Genomic DNA, 17855 nt, shown 5'->3' with positions numbered 1-17855 from the left:
CGTTGGAAACACCCATATACGTAACGTGCAAGCCGTGAACTAACTGGTAACCAATAAGGAAAATGAAAGAATAAGCAATAGATGAGTTTTTCGCTGATGCAGAGGGAATAATTACCCGGAATTGCTGCAGCATGCGAGCCCAAAACGAGATGTCAAAGGAGGAGATCGCCTTCGAAACGAAACGATGACGGCGCCCAAGGACCGGTTTTCCCTCAAACGACTCTTAAAATCGCTTCGGTATAACACATCACGAAGTGTTTCCCGACTTCAATGAATGAATTATAACTTCCCATGCTATAATTATTTCAAGGACCAAGCTTACGTAAATGTACTACATGTACATAATACCACGCAAGCCGCCGCAAGGGCGTATGGTGGGGGGTGTTAGGTTAATGCCCGTGAAAGGGAACGAAACCACATTCATGCGTGCAAAACTATACCCACAGTAGCTAATGCATTCATGCAAGATTCCTTTCATTATACACGCATGCAAACCTTAGGATGCAGTTCTAACTTTATCCAATAACGTGAAAGCCAGGATGTGAGTAAGTAAGAAGGCGAAATTCCTCAACCACATGAACATACAACGGCCCCCTCTCCCAAGCACACAGGTAGGGAATGTGACCCAACGCTGCTGGTAGCGGGAGGGTCGCCCCCCCCCCCTCAGAGAGAGATGATGGATGGAAGGGGAAACTTAAAAACAGACAAGGCAGAGCAAGCAAAGGGCACTGTACTAAGTGTATCTCGCGAAGAAGGCATACCCTGCTCTGTGAATCAATCGTAACGGGCTTTTTTGGATCTGCTCACCCATATAAATTAACCTACTTAAAAGTTCAAATACTGCAGTCGGTTCTTTTCTTTGGAAATGAATCTGGTGCACCAGAATCACATGGTGTTGAACTGTATCTTGATCCTCCTCGTCTCGTCCCACCAAGTGGTGCCTCACTGATTTCGGCGCACCGCCGATGGTGCGAGTCTCATGCAGGCACGACAGTTCCAAATGCCGCAAATAAAATGATGCCATCAGCGAGAGAAAATTACCCTGACTGCGGCTGAAGTGACACCCCATGCCACACGCTCTTGTGGCGGCTTGCGAGGTGAGATGCATCTCGCGCATGCTACTGTGTGTTTGAACCGGTGTCGAGTGAGGGGGGGTGGGGGGGGGAGGGGGCCTCCCTCCCCTTTAAGCGATGACGTGTCGTCGTCACTCGCGTCTTCTATTTCCACTCCCTCGCCAATCGCGAGAGTCGCTGAACTTCGAGCGCCGCCCGCAGGTGGCGCTCTGGATCCCATCCCGCGGACAAATCGGCTATTTTCGCTTATGGCGGTATCCGCGCCTTTCCCCTCAATTCCACTCAACTCATCCCTCGTGACGTCTCCATGGGATTGTTATAACCAATTGATCATTAGTGTGCCGATTTGAAACTACTGAATGCGTTACCTGCCTCGATTCGGGATGACCCGCGAATTAGGGCGACTGCGCTTACTCGGGGTCGTCACTTCTCATCCGAGGACCTCTCCTTTGCGCACCAACGATATTCAACCGTAGAGGTGTGGTTACCCGGATATGGCGGATCTCTAGTGGCTATTAAAGAGGCGCCCTCCTTTCTTACCTCATCCTGCCCACGTGCGTCTCACAAACCCCTTAGGCCTTAGTCCGGGGTTAGCTCGGTCCTCGCCGTTTAAACTTGACCTTAAAATTGATGACTGCTGCGTGATGTCCATTGGATTGTTTTGATGACCCTAAATGGAAATATATTCCAACAAAATGAGGAGTCGGAAGTGATTTGCGTCGATTCTGGAACATCGTATCGTTAATGCCCCGGGAAAAAATCGGCTTTCTGTTTTTTGAGAAATTAATAGTAGTCATCAGTTTTTTATTGCCGCTTCGCGCTGATTGTTTTATGTGAAAAAAATATGTGCGGGTTCATAGAGTCGTACTTGTAAATTGAGCCTCTCGTTTGTCCCGAAGTCCCCCAAGTATTAACGAATGGCACACGCCCAGCGCTCTGAAATTGACGTCTCTTCGAATGGAAATCTCCGTTGAATGATCGGAATCAAGTTTAGTGCGATTTATGAGAGACGCTCTTTAGTGTAGACTGGAAGTAAAGACTGTGGTGATTTCACTCCTTGTGCATTACTCTTTGTCTTCGGCAAAAACACCTTTGTATTTTATGAATTTTGAGCTTCCTGAAATCTCCCTAAGCGGAATTCCGAATTGGTTATTCCGTGAAAAAATCAAAATGATCACTCCATATCGACGCAATTTTTACTTTAAATAATATATAACTCCATGCAACTTCGTGAGGATCACATATACTGGCAGCATATTCTAAACGAGGCCTAACAATTGAAAGATAGCATTTCCCTTTGACCTTCTCTTCACATTTACCAGGTACTCGTCTGATAAATCCTAATTTTTTGTTGGTTTGTCCACATATTCCCCGCATGTGCTTCGCCCAGGAGAGATCGTGAGTGAGGGTAACGCCCAAGTATTTAATTGAGTCTACGCATTGAGTCCATTTCGGTGTTCCCGATTGTAGCTGTACGTGTCCCGGTGGGAATCTCTCTTTTTCCAAAACTGTTTGACCACGCACTTTTTTAGGTTTAATGCTAATTGCCAAGTGTCGCACCAGCGTACAAGTTGGCGGAGAGAATGTGGTATGAGATGATATAAGCCGTGCAATTTAATTTGGATAGTTTCGTGCCATTAAATGGCATTGACACAACTACAGGGAAATCCGAGTTAAAGAAATCGAGAGTACTCATTCCATGGATTGCGGAGGGTCGGCCGGCGGCGTTCGTAAGGCGGCGAGTGCGCCGAGGGTGGATATTTCGGATTAGTGTCGCTGAGATTGAGGGACAGCGGAAAGGGAGAAACCCGGCTCATCTTCATCGAGAGGGCCGTTGGCAGGTCACGGGCGCGCCGTCTCCATTTAAACAGAGGAGCACAAAGCAGTGTGCGTGGCGGACACCAATCATTCGTCTTCTTCGTGGTGCGCCGTCGAGGGGAGAGGGAGAGAGAGGGAGGAAAAGAGGAGAGGGAGTGGAGAGAAGCTGAGAATCCGTGCGGGCCAATGCAATGCAATGTGGTTTGCTTAGTTTTGCAGTATTTCGGGGAGGCGACCGACCGACAGCTGAGGTAGTAGAGGCACCTCAAGTAGGGATCGGGATACCACTGAAACGTATTTGTTGGCAGGATTTGAACCCTGGCCCTCTGGGTGGGACGCCTCTACGTCAGCCACCGCACCATCTGCATTCCCATGTGGTTTGCTTGGACGTGGTTTGTTTTTAGTATTTGGTGCCGTGTTGAGTGAATCTTAAAAGAAGACCGCCCCTGGTTACATTGAAAACCTACAGTGACCGTCAAACTGTCATTGCGTAAATAATGATTACTGGAAGGCTGTAATTATTATTAGTGAATATTTAAATCTTCAGGAATATCTTCCGCGTGCATCCATTGATTTAGGGCGACAGTTTGGCCGGGCTCGGAGTCGGCGTCTTCAGGTCGGAAGACAGAGGCAGATAATTTATTGTTGAGAGAAGACAGAGAAATATTTTTACTTATGAGGATTAAGGGGTGATCAGGTCCCCCTCCCCCCACCCCCCGCCTCGTGGCTAATGGATCGAGAGGGGACGGGGCATGATGCTTCCCCCCCCCCATTAATTCCATTCTCTTCAAGCGGCGCGCCCGGAAAACATTCCGCCCGCAAATATATCTCCCCCGCCCCTTCCCCCTCCCGCCAATTCCGAAAATATACTTCCGCCCCACGGCGTCTCTTGCCTCCTCCATTTTATTTTCATTTCGCCCGCGCGTCCGTCCGCCTTTTTGGGCGACCCGGCGGCCACCCGACGCCCGTAAACACCGAGACAACACCCGTCTTCATTCGACGGCGCTCGGAAACAAGTGCCCCGTGATCCTCCTGTTTACTGACAGTCGCGCGAGTATTTTTGTCCGGATCGCTTTCTTGCTGCTTCCGCACCAACGCCGATTTACGAGTATTAAAATTTTAAATACCTTCCGTAAATAAAGTTTATCTTTAAATATTCCTGGATTTCATTAATGTTAAACTTGGATTGTGCAATATTTATTTTCCATTTTGTCTCTGTTAATGTAATATATATATATATATATATATATATATATTTCTATATATATATATATATATATATATATATATATATATATATATATATATATATGTGTGTGTGTGTGTGTGCGTGTGTGTGTCGAAGCGACGTTTTTCGCGTCTAGAGAAGTATCGACAATATAACCCATATCGTTGACGAAGCGATCGATTTGACATAGGGATGGAATTCCCCCATTTAATAATGGAAGGGAAATGGAAGGAAAAATTGAAGAAGGGAAAATTGATAGATGGAAAAATTGAAGGAAAGATCCCGCGAAGAGACAAGTACATGGGACAAATTACGAAGGACGTAAAAAAGGGAACCTATCAGAGGGTGAGGCAATCAACACGTCATAAATAGGGAAGATTGGAGGGCTGCAATAAACCAATCTTAGGATTGAAGTTCTGAAGATGATCCTATTTATATGTTCAGTTGTTCTCGATATATTATGTGCGTCTAGAATATCGCTGATAGTTGTAACAGTTTATATCGCCGACATCGTCCAAACCGCGTATCGGCAGTGTCGTGTTCACATGTCGCCAAGTTGCTAATATCCTTCGCATCGAAAATGTCGTTCTATCAATATGATGTCGATTCCTTGAATGAAAACGGCGGCTTAAAAGATGTGAACGGAAATACCGATCTGTTGTCAAGACATTGTCGTGTCCGAGAGCCCTACTTAACGGTACTTACCCACTTTAAAAGTAAGGCTTTCAATTTTATTTGCCGAGTGATTTTCCGTCATATTTTCCTTCGGCCAGCTTCTCGCCTTTTCTCCCAATATGCCATCAAACGCTATCGTCCCTTTTCACAAGATTGAAGACCGCTTGAATACAGCCGCATGGTTTGCGTGCTTTTTGCTTTTCTTTTTTTTCAAGTGCGACATTTTGCCGCACCTGGAGTTCTACGCGCTCGTACGTTGTGTGCGCTGTGCGAGGGATCCACGAAATTGTATCTTCGATGCTCTTTTGTGTAATGTTTTGAAATGCGCTTTCTCGAGTGCATTTTTTTAAAATTTTATCTTTAGCAGTTCCAGCATACGGAATATGGGTTGGTTATTTCTACTACATTGCACCGTATAGAATTTGAAAAAAATCCTTTGAGTACTTCGATGCGGGATATATATATATATATATATATATATATATATATATATATATATATATATATATATATATATATATATATATGGCTCCCCGTGAATGTGGCAGAGCCGTTTTTATTTCATTCATCCCCCGTCTCGCGAATGCGATGGCGCTGCTGAAGACCCCTCCTCCCCCGGGGGCGACGCAATGCGTTCCCTCCATCTCCTCCTCCTCTCTCCGAGTCGTCCCTTAACCCCCCTCTGCCCCTCGGGGGGCGGGGGCAAGGCAAGAAGGGGGCCGAAAGAACCGTGCCACACTTCGATTCTTGAAGATTTCATCGGTACACCACGAGGGTGCACTGTTGCCATCCTCTTCTTCTGGTTTGAGCGTGCACCATCGATTGAAACAATTTCACCGCACTTTCGAATGAAGTCGCGTCGTCGAAGCCTAGCGTCCCGCCTCCCAGCGTCATCAGTGTACTTTCCATCGCCTTGACGTATCGCTTCAAACTTTGGTGGTGGTGCAGGTTTGCCCATTATCACCGGTGCTGTTCAGCGTATATTTGGAGGATTTGATTAAAAAGGCATGGGAAGGACTGGAGGTAGGAATGAAAGTGGGCGGGGAATTCGTGAAATCAGTTAGGTTTGCTGATGATCAAGCTCTAATTTGTCAGTCAGCCTAGGGGTTGCAAGAATTGCTGAGTGGATTGGAAATTCAGTGGGATAGATATGGGATGAGAATCAATATTAATAAAACAAAGGTTATGCGATTTTCTAGAAAGAAAAAGGCCAAGCTTAACATTAAAATAGGAGGGCAAAAACTAGAGCAGGTAGAATAGTGTATGTATCTCGGTAGTGTTTTGGACCAACGCTGTCAAAGTAGTAGGTAACTAAGGAGAATAATTGCGCTAAGCAAAGAGGCTTTCACAAGGAGGAGGGAGTTGATGAGAGGGACGTTGAGTAAGGATATTAAGAAAAGACTCGTGAAAACTGTGATATTGAGCGTAGCTATGTACGGCGCGGAAACGTGATCATTGAAGCAGGAGGTTTATTGGGAGAAATACTAAGTAGACGTGCAAAATGGATGAAGGGTGGATTGATCGGCAATAGTGGGATGTTGAAGACTGTGAATAGAGGGGAGAATGTTAGGCAAACGAGGAAAGGGAAGGAGCAGGATAGGGGTGTTGGACGGGAGGAAGAAAGTACTCAGAGATGAAGAGGGACTTGATTAAGAATAGGTTGCTGGATTGTGTTTTGTTAGGTGTCACAAAATATTTATTATGTAGTTGTTTCCATCGAAAATCTACTTTAACCGGTAGATTATCTTATAATAATAATAATGTCCATCAGTCTACTCTGTGGCGTGGAATGCAAGAAGGGTGTTTGTGTGGAAAGGGACGCGTGACTCTCCACCCCAAAACCCTTTCTTGGCCCTCTCGATGTGCACCACCGGGTAAAACGTCTTCGCTCCTTGGAGTTATCGTTCATTTCAATAATTATCCAAGCCATAGTGCCTAAGACGTCATTCTAATCTTCAATTCCGTTGAGCGCCTCCCCTCCACGAAGGAAAACGGGTGCGCAGCGATGGCGAGGTGCTTCTGGAGTGAAACGAGGCATCGGTGTGCTTATTTCAGAACTTTCAAGCGGAAGGGGATGTAGAAATATGCGTGATGGGGAATTCTAGCGAACACCGCTGACCTAGATCATTTATTCTTGATGCTCACCGGTTCTGGGAGGTTGAGGGAAGTTCTGAAGAAATACACTGCTGCAACCTTGACCAGTTTTTGCGTATTTAGACAGCGGTGGGCTGCCTGTCGTAGAGTCCCGAATTCGAATCCCATTGTGATCCACACGCCCACATCCAATCTGGAAAATCGCGCATTAAGGAAGGCAGGTGGCACTCAAGAAATAAAGAGTTCTGGCCCTCTAGTAACTCTCTTCTCTTGTAATGCTCACGCAAAGGGTACACTGTGAGTTGTAAGCTCTTCCGCCCTCTATTCGAAACGGGCATTCGGTTTGATTGCTGTGTGATCGAGTGGGACGATGTCACGCGTCCCAGGAGGTGTCCGGAGCCCACGACGAAATATGGGCGCTCTGGGAATTGTTTTATGAAGCACTCGTCGAAGGACATTGAATTTGTGTTTTTCGTGGCACGGGTTCCTTGGAGGTCATTTGCGAAGGTTTTATTCTGAACTCGATTTGCGACGAGGGGGGGTAGGCATTAAAATTCGTCACCGTGGGACACTATGTAATGTCTCTTTATCCTCGCAGTGTCATTTGACGATGTCTAGCCAGGAGTTCTTTCCCAATAAACATACTTCTATCTTCTTCGCTAGTTGGAGTGAGTACTTTATTCCACTGCAAAAAAGTCTTTTGTTTCACTGCCTGTCTTAGAGGGACACGCCCGTCTTCTTCTTCGAACATCCCGCCACACTTAATCCTTCTCAGAGTGATTCCTGACAAATATAGTTTTGGGGAACAAATGTAGCGTACTCCTTTGAACTCCATCCAATTTCTTAATCAACACATTCCTCCAAGGTGCGTCCTAAGTAATTTCCACCACATATCTAAATGTGGCAACCCTAATGCCAAATGACGTCCGTCCTCAGTTTATGTTTACCTGCAACGTCTCTCGGGAAGCCAAGTTCGTTGCAGGCTAATCCTTAAGCCTGCCCTTTTCTCCATTGTATGTTCCGAAAACTTTGGGTTTCGCGTACCGGTTGTAATTAGTTTGGCGTCTTCCAATTATTTAATGCCGTCGTATATTTTTCAAGTACGATTATTTTTTGCGATTAATTAACTCGTTTCAACTCTCTTGTACAATCACTAAATTACTCTAGTGTCCTATTGTATGCAGTGACATTTTCTTTCGAATCATGATATCGATCCAAATATAATCACAGTTCCTTCAATATCCCGTAAAAATGTAGAGGATTGATACCATTCTGGAAATATCATTTGACCCAATTCAATAATTCCGATAATTCACTGAATTAATTTTCTCGTAAAGCATCTGTTTCCGATCTGAACATTAGGCCTCATAAGGACCGGGAACTTGAAATTATTCTGTGATTCAATGTTTATTTATTCATGCGCCTGCCTCTACCGAATATCCAGGAAAATTTCGAAATTTCACGAACTCGAAAACGTTCACCTCTGGAGGTTTGATCTCCTGCGGGTTCAATCGTTTGAAGAGCAAATATTTCTACCCATACATCCGACTTCCGGTCCAAGAGATTTTTCCCGCCAAAAAAAGGCGGATGCAGCGGCAGCAGGCCGCCGTGATTTGAGGACCGAAGAGCAAAGCTGGTATGCATATTTAACGGAGCAGAAAAATAAATTGCGATAAAATGTAACATAAATGAATATTTTAAGGTAGTCATATAAGCCGATTGGAAAAGGTTTTGGGGCATTTTGGGGTATAAATGTGGCGATTTCCTTTCTATCGTTCTTATGGGATTGCTGTTCGCTGATATTCGTTGTATTCCGGAAATCTCGGTCTGCCTATCCAAAATGCTTGTTTTTCTCAATTACTTGAGTCTTGTGAGCAGCGTATCCACTTTAAATAGCAAATGATTACTTTAAATGGAGTTAAACCTTTTAGGAGGGCCGTCAAGGAAGTAACCTACGTTTCGGCCTAGAGCGGCGGTGGGCAATAGGGCTAGAGGCACCATCTTGGCGGTGTCTAAACGACCCCACACTCAGGACTACGCATCCTGCTGTGGTAGTGTATATGTAGACTGTGGTTCTCCTACTTTGCTCACTGCTAACTGTTAAAATTTGACCTTCAATAGAAAATTCCATTCCATTTGTTACAACTGGCAAAAAAAACCACAAGCCAATTGAAATTCATAGGCAACTGTGTGAAGTGTGGGGTAACGGAATAATGAGTGAAGGCACATCAGTGCTTTCAGCTTAAAAGTGGCCACAGCACCGATGTGGACCGAGGACGAGGACCGACCGCAGTGGTCGGCGGGGCCTCGACACTGATGGACTCACGGATGGCCAGTTCTTGGGCATCATGGTCATTTGTCCGTTCACTCTTAAACTAACGACACCACTGAAAAAGCAAAAGACTGACATTCATCACTTAGTCGGAGCACAGCACATCCTTCCCGTCGTATGCCTCATCGGTTTTGAAGTTTATTGCCAGTGAAAACATTATCGCTGAACGGATTTTATAATTGGCGGGATTTGCTACTGTAATGTTAATTTTGACTTGCTATCTGAGCCAGAGGCTGATGGGTGTTTCATACACCGCAGCTCGAGGATCGTTCCCTTGCTCTGTGTGTCCATGCAGCAAACATTCCCACACTACTTCGCTCGCCACACGCATACGTAAGTTACTAGGTGGAGAGCCGTCGTAATTACGGCTGAGATGTATGCGAATGGAGAATCAGACGAAATCAAACGAGCGCCGCGTAAACAACGGATCCTTCGTGTGATTGGAAAGACTTGAGTCGCTGGAGAGGAAGTCCTTAAATGATCCGACGAAAAGAAAAGGTACGGCACTACTTGGACGTGTGCTCCCGTAGCATACGGGGTCTGTCCCAAAAATAAATAGAAGAAATCTGGGAAAATAAATTATTGAAGATAAAGGTACAAATTGCTAAAATTCTTCATAACAGCATCATTATGTATCAACACACCAATGTCAGTGCCTCCGCCGGTTGTGGTATGCTTCCTGTAAGGCATAAACAGAACCCTTGTTCAGGCACCTCGTCACGGCCTCTTTGACATAATCCGGCGGTACAAAATAGTACTCGAAGGGGTTATATACTTGGTTCTTACTCAAAGACCCATACTCGTCACCAGTAACCACCTATTCTAAAAAATGCGGGCCACTTTCGCAGAGGCTCAAGATGTCCAAGGCAAGATTGTCACAGAAGCAGTCTTCCGACAGGACTTTGGGGACCATCTTGGAACACCTTTCTCATGGCTAAATCTTCTCAAATAATTTAATGAACCGTGGTTTTTTGAGTATGGCACCTTTCTGCTAACATCCTGACACACTTGGGGGCCGATCGAAATCGGGCATGTGCGTCACTTTTTGCACATTTACATGAAGACCGCATATGGGAATAAACAACTAATAGCGGATGATAATACTCGTGGTGTAAACATTACGAAATGCTTAGTTACAACTTGTGCGCGTATGTGGTTCAATTTTCTGCAGCCGTGAGTCATGGATGGAAGACACAAAGTAAAGAGGAATGGGGAAATGCGGGTGCTACGGAAGAATGCTGAAAACGAGTTGAGCGGGTGGGATGTCCAATCTGCGGAAGGGATTTGAAGATTGGATGTGAAGAGAGAGACTCATCGGGGACACAAAAAGATGTGACAAACTGATTTGACCCGTCCTGGGGCACGCGGATCTTGTAATGGTGGCTGCAGTTTGAGGGACGAGGGAGGAATGACGCGCAGAGGAAACCCGGGATGTATGAAGGAAAAGAAGCGAGGCAATGGAGTGAAGAGAGAGAGTCTGGACGCGATGCTCGTGGATTGGAGAGAGAGGAAATACCCGAGTGGATGGCGACAGCGACGAGCCGCTTGAATGAACGAGTGCATTCTTGGGTGCAGGTGCTGACCCCCGCGCAAGTGACCCCCCTCCGCCCGCCTCGGCCCCTCCGCGACGCCGCGGGCCGTCCCTCCTCGCGTGGGCCAGCGGGTCGTATGGGTCGCCGACGTACTTGGAATTGATTTTCGAGGCCCTCGAGTGACGCGATCGGACTCAATGGCCCTCGGCGACGCGGTGCGTGGACCGCCTGGAAGAGGAGAGGTGCCTGGAGGGATCGAGTCCAGTGGAGGGGCGCCGGAGGGCGTGGACGAAGGTCACCGCGAGAAGTGCGCGAATGCCTGCCTCGGTGGGAGGACTCGAACGTCGAGTCGTCAGCCGTTGAGTTTTTTTTACGTCAGTCATATCGACAGAAAACAAATTTAAATGAAAAGTACTGTCTAGTATTAACTTGATAGTATGGACTAAGATCTATGGTGAAAATTTTGGTTATTTCCTATTAAATCAGCTGATTTCACTGCCTAAATAAACTAGGGAACTAACTACCATTGTTTCACTTTGACCAATATACAGGGAGCGGCGCTTAAACCCGGACAAGCACGCGTTTCCGCGAATGAGATTTCCTCGTCGGGTTAGCGAATCCTTCCCCAGACTTCTCCGAAGCATTAAACTTTGCCACAATATCGTAAACAGTTGATCTGGAGTACCAGAGGAAGAATCGAACTATTTCGAAATATAACGCCCAGCGATAACACTTTCGATAATAGCGTGTCTCCGATTGTACTCCACACTTGTGCGTAACATCTCGGCCATTTTGAGGATATGACTGTTTACTAGATGCCTATAGCTTACAAAAATGCCAATCGCGGTCTCCAGTGAAACCACGATACGGCGAGAAATTCAAATTGGAATTTGTCCAGATGTAAGCGTCGCACCCTGTATAAATAGTTTAATATTAATGGAATTTGTGTAACAATGACCGCAGTATTATGAGTACGTTGAAGCTGCATGCTATCCTTTCAGCCGCCACTAGGGCGTGTGGCATGGGGTGTGAGGTTACCAGGCATTAGATAAGGTTTATCACGTAACACCATCAGGAAGCTTTTGATTGCATCTACGAAATGAGCAGTTCAACTCGCCTTGTTAACCCCTTAGTAACATAATTTCCATGATAAATATTTTACATTCGGGGCAAGTTGAAACATTAAGCCACAGCGCTTCTAAGTGTAGGCGAATCATCGCTCTTGTTGGGTCAAAGTGATTGTGCGGTCACACCCAGTTGTCAAGGCAGTGTTCCTGCAGTGCACGCCTGGGAATCGGAGAACGCGAAAAAGACAAAGGAAGTCAGGATGAACTTGTCCTCCCCTGCCGATGTAATGTAAGCTGCTTCAATCATCATTCCCGCCCCCACCCCCCCATGCCATCGATGATAGAACCATATTCTTTATTCGTGTAATGCATTATCTTGTACAAGATGCAATGCTTGTGTTTCCTATAGCTCCCGGCACAGCATACCTAATAACGGAATAACGCCTTCTGTCAGCGCATAGAGATTCTTCACGAAGGAAGGAGCCATTCCCAAAAGTGTTCCCCTCAGGTCCAAAATTAAGCCCTTCGGCGTAGGGTTCAGAATGCTCCTAGTGCATTCAAGTAAAGGTCTAACCAACGTAAAATAATGCATCTTTCTAACTCTTTTCATTCGCATTCGCGATGATTCCTGCCAACGGCGTGGAACGCTGTCGGTTGAAAAACCAAGTTTGGGGATTTGGATTGGTCTCTGCGTGATTCTAATTAATGTGTTTTAGCGTCCTAATAGTGCTGCGCGACAAGGGAAGGAGGGTCGCGGGTTTCGGCGCTTACATTTTCGAGTTGAATTGCCGCGCGACCTCCATGGGGCCGGGGGGCAGGAGGGAGGTGGCTCTTGCCTCCATCCCCTTCCCCCCATCGCGTGACTGTGTCGCGTCCGATTCAAACGTAGGGATTCCTTCAACGGATGGGCGTGGAGAAAGTATTAATCGGGAGGTGCATGAAGATGCGATGCTATGTGTACTTGACAGCCGACGGATGTCTCTATTGGGCAAATCTCTTCTGTCCGTCTCGAGAGGGAGTCTTAGATCGCGAGTGTATTCGTGTAGTTGGTAATTATTGGCATTGAAAATTAGTTTTATTTTTCTTATGTTTCGAATTTTCGTGTGTGGCTCCTAATGCTGAAGTAGCATGCTGTGAGGTGGAGGAAATAATCCTTACGAGTCGCAGTTCGTCAGCCAAGTCTCCATTGCATCTCCATTTTACCAAGGCAACGCGTGGTTTGGGGAAACTTCCCTCAGTGTTGGCGCTGAACGGGAATCGCTTGCGGTGGTCTCAAGCTTCGTGCACGCCATCTTCTTGCTTCCCCCGATACCCATCATAATCAAAAGAATAATGTGACGCTTTCTTTTTGCTCATAATGACCCTTAACGAAGAGTTCGACTTATCTTCGTTTCCTGTTCAATTCCGTTATCATCCGTCGACAAAGGGTTTCGAACCCTCGGCGCGTAGTCAAGGGGATGGCTAAACCAACGCGAAGTAACACCTTTCACTTACGTTTTCGGTCCAATTTTAATTTTCTCTCGACTGCCATGAATGGGTTCCTTGTGAGATTTGCCTGGCTTCATGAAGAAGTTATGGAGACTGCAGCCAAACACGAAAGTCCGAGGGTTGATGAAGGCCCAGACGTTGTGAAACTCCATTCATGAATAACGTGAAGCAGTACAACATGTCCAGCCAACAAATATTTGAACTTTTCGTCCCCCACGTTAAAAATTCTTTTTTTTAATTTTTTTCTGCCGAAGGGTGCAGTCTTCATTATGCGTTAATTTCCTGTCTTCAAATATTAGGTCTTCCATTCGGAATGAAATTGCAATCGCCCAGTGAACAGTATTATCTAATCCTATCTCTGTTTTGGTCAAGATATTTTTCTGCCAAATAGAATCGTGTTCATTGTATTTTGCCTGGTCATAAAAGTAATGCAAGTAATGAGTTCTGCGACTAAATTGCTTTAGGAACATGCTCGGAATCACTTCTGGAGACCAAAGATAAAAATATACTATATTTCAAATTTCCTGGTCCATTTGAATCTAATGACTCCTCGAAAGATGTTAAGAAAATTTCACGTCGACGCATTACCGAAGGATGATCCATAAATACTGGAGATAGATAAAGAATCTTGACTGCTGAGCAGACTGGCTTAAATGCCATTATTCCCGCGAACGATCAGGGATCAGAATAGTTGTGCCTTCGAAATAGAACCACGGGGGTTTTGTCTGTAGGACTTAAGGAGGGGGGGGGTGCAGCTAAATCTCCTTCAGCTCCTTCTGTGCGTATGTATTTCTTAGTGAAGTATAACAACCAACGGAAACTCGCTGCTAACCTTAGTTATATCACATTCATTTTTAGAATCATTGATTCCTTCATTTGTTACTTTTACATCCGTCAGACACAAACACCAGGATACGGGGGCATTTCCCTGTGCCGGTTATGGTGTCCCAGGATGACCTGGTACCCGAAAAATCACATAGCTTGGGTGGAGCTGCAGGCGCCCAGAGAGGCTTGCCCGGGAAGAGAACCTGGGCCCTCCGGTCAGTAGTCCAACGCTCTACCGCTGGACTACCGCGACCCCCTATACGTGTTAGTGTGTGTGTGTGTGTGTATATATATATATATATATATATATATATATATATATATATATATAGAATATATATAGAATATATATATAGAATATATATAGAATATATATATAGAATATATATAGAATATATATATAGAATATATATAGAATATATATAGAATATATATAGAATATATGTATATAGAATATATATATAATATATATATATATAGAATATATATATATATTTATAGAACATATACATATATATCTGTAGCTATCAAACTGTTCGGTTTCATAGGTGAGGGTGAAGCTCACCTAGTACTAACCATGTGATGGTGAGAGAAAGGGGTGCCAGTTCCTTTCCCTGCGACGCCTATGGTTTCCCAGGAAGCCCTGAAACCAGGAGTGTAACTCGGGTGAATATTAGGGTGAGCGGAGGTGTCTCCAGGATCTGATCCCGGGTCTCCAGTCAGTAGTCCAACGTTCAACCCATTGGACTGGACTACCGCGTCCCCTAGACATAATTAATGTGCACCTACAAACGCCTACGAGTACAATAGAGTTAGTCCTTGCCTGGTTTTTACCTCTTCTTTTTTTCAGTATGTTATACTATTTTGATGAAAAATGTGCATCCATGTGCGTGTGCTTGTGCGTGTGTCATTGTCTCCCGCTGTGAATACTCAGCTTCGTAACCCCGTTCGGCTCGATATCCTTCTTCTCCCGAGTGTGGTCGCCCCGGTGTGCCCCCCCTGTGGCGACGGCGAAGAAGCGGCGGCGGCTCCCGGAAATGAGAGGCGCACAGCACACACGCTCTACCCGCGACGGAAGGACGGCGACGAACGGGACTGACTCCCGAAACGAATCAGTTCTCCCCCACCCACCTGCCTCGATCTCCAGCTGACCGTGGGGTGACGTTCCGTGGCCGCCGCTCCGAAAACAACAGCCGGGCGGGCTCCCGCCTTTTCCCTCTCACTCCCTCGCGCCACCCCGCCACCCTAATCTCCGGGGGGCGTGGTCTCCAAGGGGCGCCCTAGGGCCCACTCACCTGAAGAGCGCCACCTTCGGGGACGCCGTGGGCTGGGGTGCAGACTGGCCCTCGGGGCTCCGTCCACTCGATGGCCTCTCTCGGCCCGCGGGTCTTTGACGGGGTTCCGGGGTGGTGGGTGTTGTTCTGGGCGAGAGTGAAGTGAAGGAAAGGACCCCGATGGGATTCCTCCGAAGGGCCACGGCCGCGACGGCCGTGGTCCAGGTCACGCCTCTTGGGGTCGACGGCAAGGGTTGATCGGCCCTTGATTGATTCCCACAAGGGTGTCTCACGAGGGAGGGGGGCGTGGCCTCTGGCGGCGAGGGGCAGCCCGTCCGGCCTCCTCCGTGGACGGAGGAGGGATTCGAGGGCCGGTGGCACTCCCTTCTCTCTCACGACGCACTTCCCCCGAAGGGTCGCTGTGGAGGGCAGCCACAAGATGACCCCCCCCCCCTGCGGACCTCTTCCTTGCACAAACGGGATGACGACGCTTCGGATCTGTGGTCGTGGTGGTTCAGCGGCTGGAGCGGTCGGCTTCTATGTGTGATTTCTTTCTGGCTCTTTTTACTTCTTCCTGTACAACCGAATTTTGTGGCGAGAGAAATAGGAACTTGCGCCCCTTAATGACCTGCTGATGCGTGAGTTTCACGCGACACGTATTTTTGCAGGTGAGAGGTCGGAATTCGTTCGGCTATCAATGCCCTCCTCGCCTCTTGTCGGACCAAACTTCCGGGTTGAAAGGTGTCCCTCGATTATCGAGACGTTCGACTCCCCGCTGCGATTATTGCACTCGGGGGTTTCCTGTAGCAGACAAGGGCCGACGACGGGCGGGAGAGTCGCCGCCGGCGGACGCTCGGGTGTGCGGGGGCGGTCTAGAGAAGGCGAGCGGGCGAACGAACGGCCGTCCTGTGCTGCGGACGCGGCGTGACTGACTGAGACTGGGTGAGGGAGAGTCGGCGGGCGGGCGGGCGAGGGGGGTGTGCCCGCGAAGGGGCGGCCGCGCACACACGAAAGGGGTGGCGGAGGGGAGGGGAGAGAGAAAGAGATCTCTCTGCGCGCCCCCCCATCAAGGTCGGGGAGGGAAAAGGGGCGTGGCGTGGTTGCTTGGTGAAAATCTTCCCCTTCCCCCCTCTCTCTCTCTCTCACCCACATTTCCCAATTCACCCTCCCTAAAGCTTCGAACTGTCAACCCGGAGAATCCCGGAATTCAATATTAATCCAGAAATTATTTGGTTCTTTGAGTTTTGTGTACTCCCTACTGTCGGGAGGGCCCAAGTTGGACTCCGCGTTTGGACTGTGGGCGCTTTCTACTGCTCGAGAGCCTTGTGATTTTTCGGTTTCCAGATCTTCCTGTTGTCCGAAATTTGCAAATATGGAGTAAGAAGCTGAAGAAGGGATTAATAGGTTATTCGCGATTAAAGTGAGTGGAAAATTATCTCTTGGTTTATTGTCTACGAGTGGAAATGTCACCAAGGCAAGCCGTGGCATAACCACGAAGTTTGAGGGTAAACCGATATACACCACGGTAGTGACTCTGGATGATTGCGAATTTTTTTTATCCTGGCCGGTGCGGTAATGTCAATACAATATACAATACAATGCAATACAATAATACAATGTCAGCCCTATCGTTGCCCATCTTTGCATCACACGTAGATACTGCGCATGCATTTACTCAATGAAATCAACTTCGTTATTAATTTGGTAGCTCGAAAGGGAATATTGGAAAATAAAATGGAAGGAAAGGATAACAGACGTTGTCGATCTAGGCGTGGGAGAGAGAAAGCTTTTGGAGGATTTTGAAAGAAGGCAGGGGAGTGATACAGGAGATTGTGAAGCAATGGGATGTTGAACGCTTTGTTGGAGGAAGTAAAGGGATGAGAACGGGGAAGCATTTATGTGAGGGCGCGAAGGGAGGAGGAAATGATTTAGTGTAGACTTGAGAAAAATTTTAGGTTTAAAAGTATGGAGTCAAGAGAACGCTTTGATTTCACGTAAAATGGATGTAAAGTGTATTTAGTGTCGTGTTAGTGGGGACTCAGAAGTGAAGTACTTTACGGAGTCATGGAAAACCTGCCTAATCGGTGGACTAATGTTTATAATCCAAAGGACAATGCTTTCTTCGCATTAAAATCGCAACGGCTCGTCAACATACATTACTTTAGAGTGATGCACTAATCACAGTCAGTTAACCGTGTTAAGTGCATCACTCGTGTCACACCTCCCGTGGAAATATCTACGATTTGCGTGCAAGTTCAGTGGAAGCGCTTAGACAGATGTTTTTAACTAGCGATTCAAGTGGTAGTCTCGCTTCTACATCTACATCTAAATGGTACCGTGCAAGCCGCCGCTAGGGTGGGTGGCGGGGGGGTGTTAGGTCGCCAGCCGTAAAAGAAAATAAAACCGCATGAAAAACAAATAAATTCAAGCCAATCTACACACAAAAATC

At 46.8% G+C, this 17855-nt stretch overlaps 2 protein-coding genes across 2 annotated transcripts in view; one reads left to right on the top strand and one right to left on the bottom strand.

Moving 5' to 3' along the window:
• LOC139689584 (uncharacterized) overlaps window positions 1-16314 on the bottom strand; it is a 173472-nt gene extending 157158 nt beyond the window's left edge. Inside the window, exon 1 of the mRNA XM_071586747.1 lies at window positions 15428-16314. The gene's annotated coding sequence lies outside the window, so the exon portion shown is untranslated. The remainder of the gene's footprint in view (window positions 1-15427) is intronic.
• Window positions 1-17855, top strand: part of LOC139689566 (unconventional myosin-Ie-like) — a 516942-nt gene that overhangs the window by 166286 nt on the left and 332801 nt on the right. The window lies entirely within an intron of this gene.

The sequence above is a fragment of the Hetaerina americana genome, unplaced genomic scaffold, assembly GCF_022747635.1.
Source record: "Hetaerina americana unplaced genomic scaffold, ioHetAmer1.1.p SCAF_25, whole genome shotgun sequence".
Taxonomy (NCBI): Eukaryota; Metazoa; Arthropoda; class Insecta; order Odonata; family Calopterygidae; genus Hetaerina; species Hetaerina americana.
This window is presented reverse-complemented; position numbering and strand designations above follow the sequence as displayed.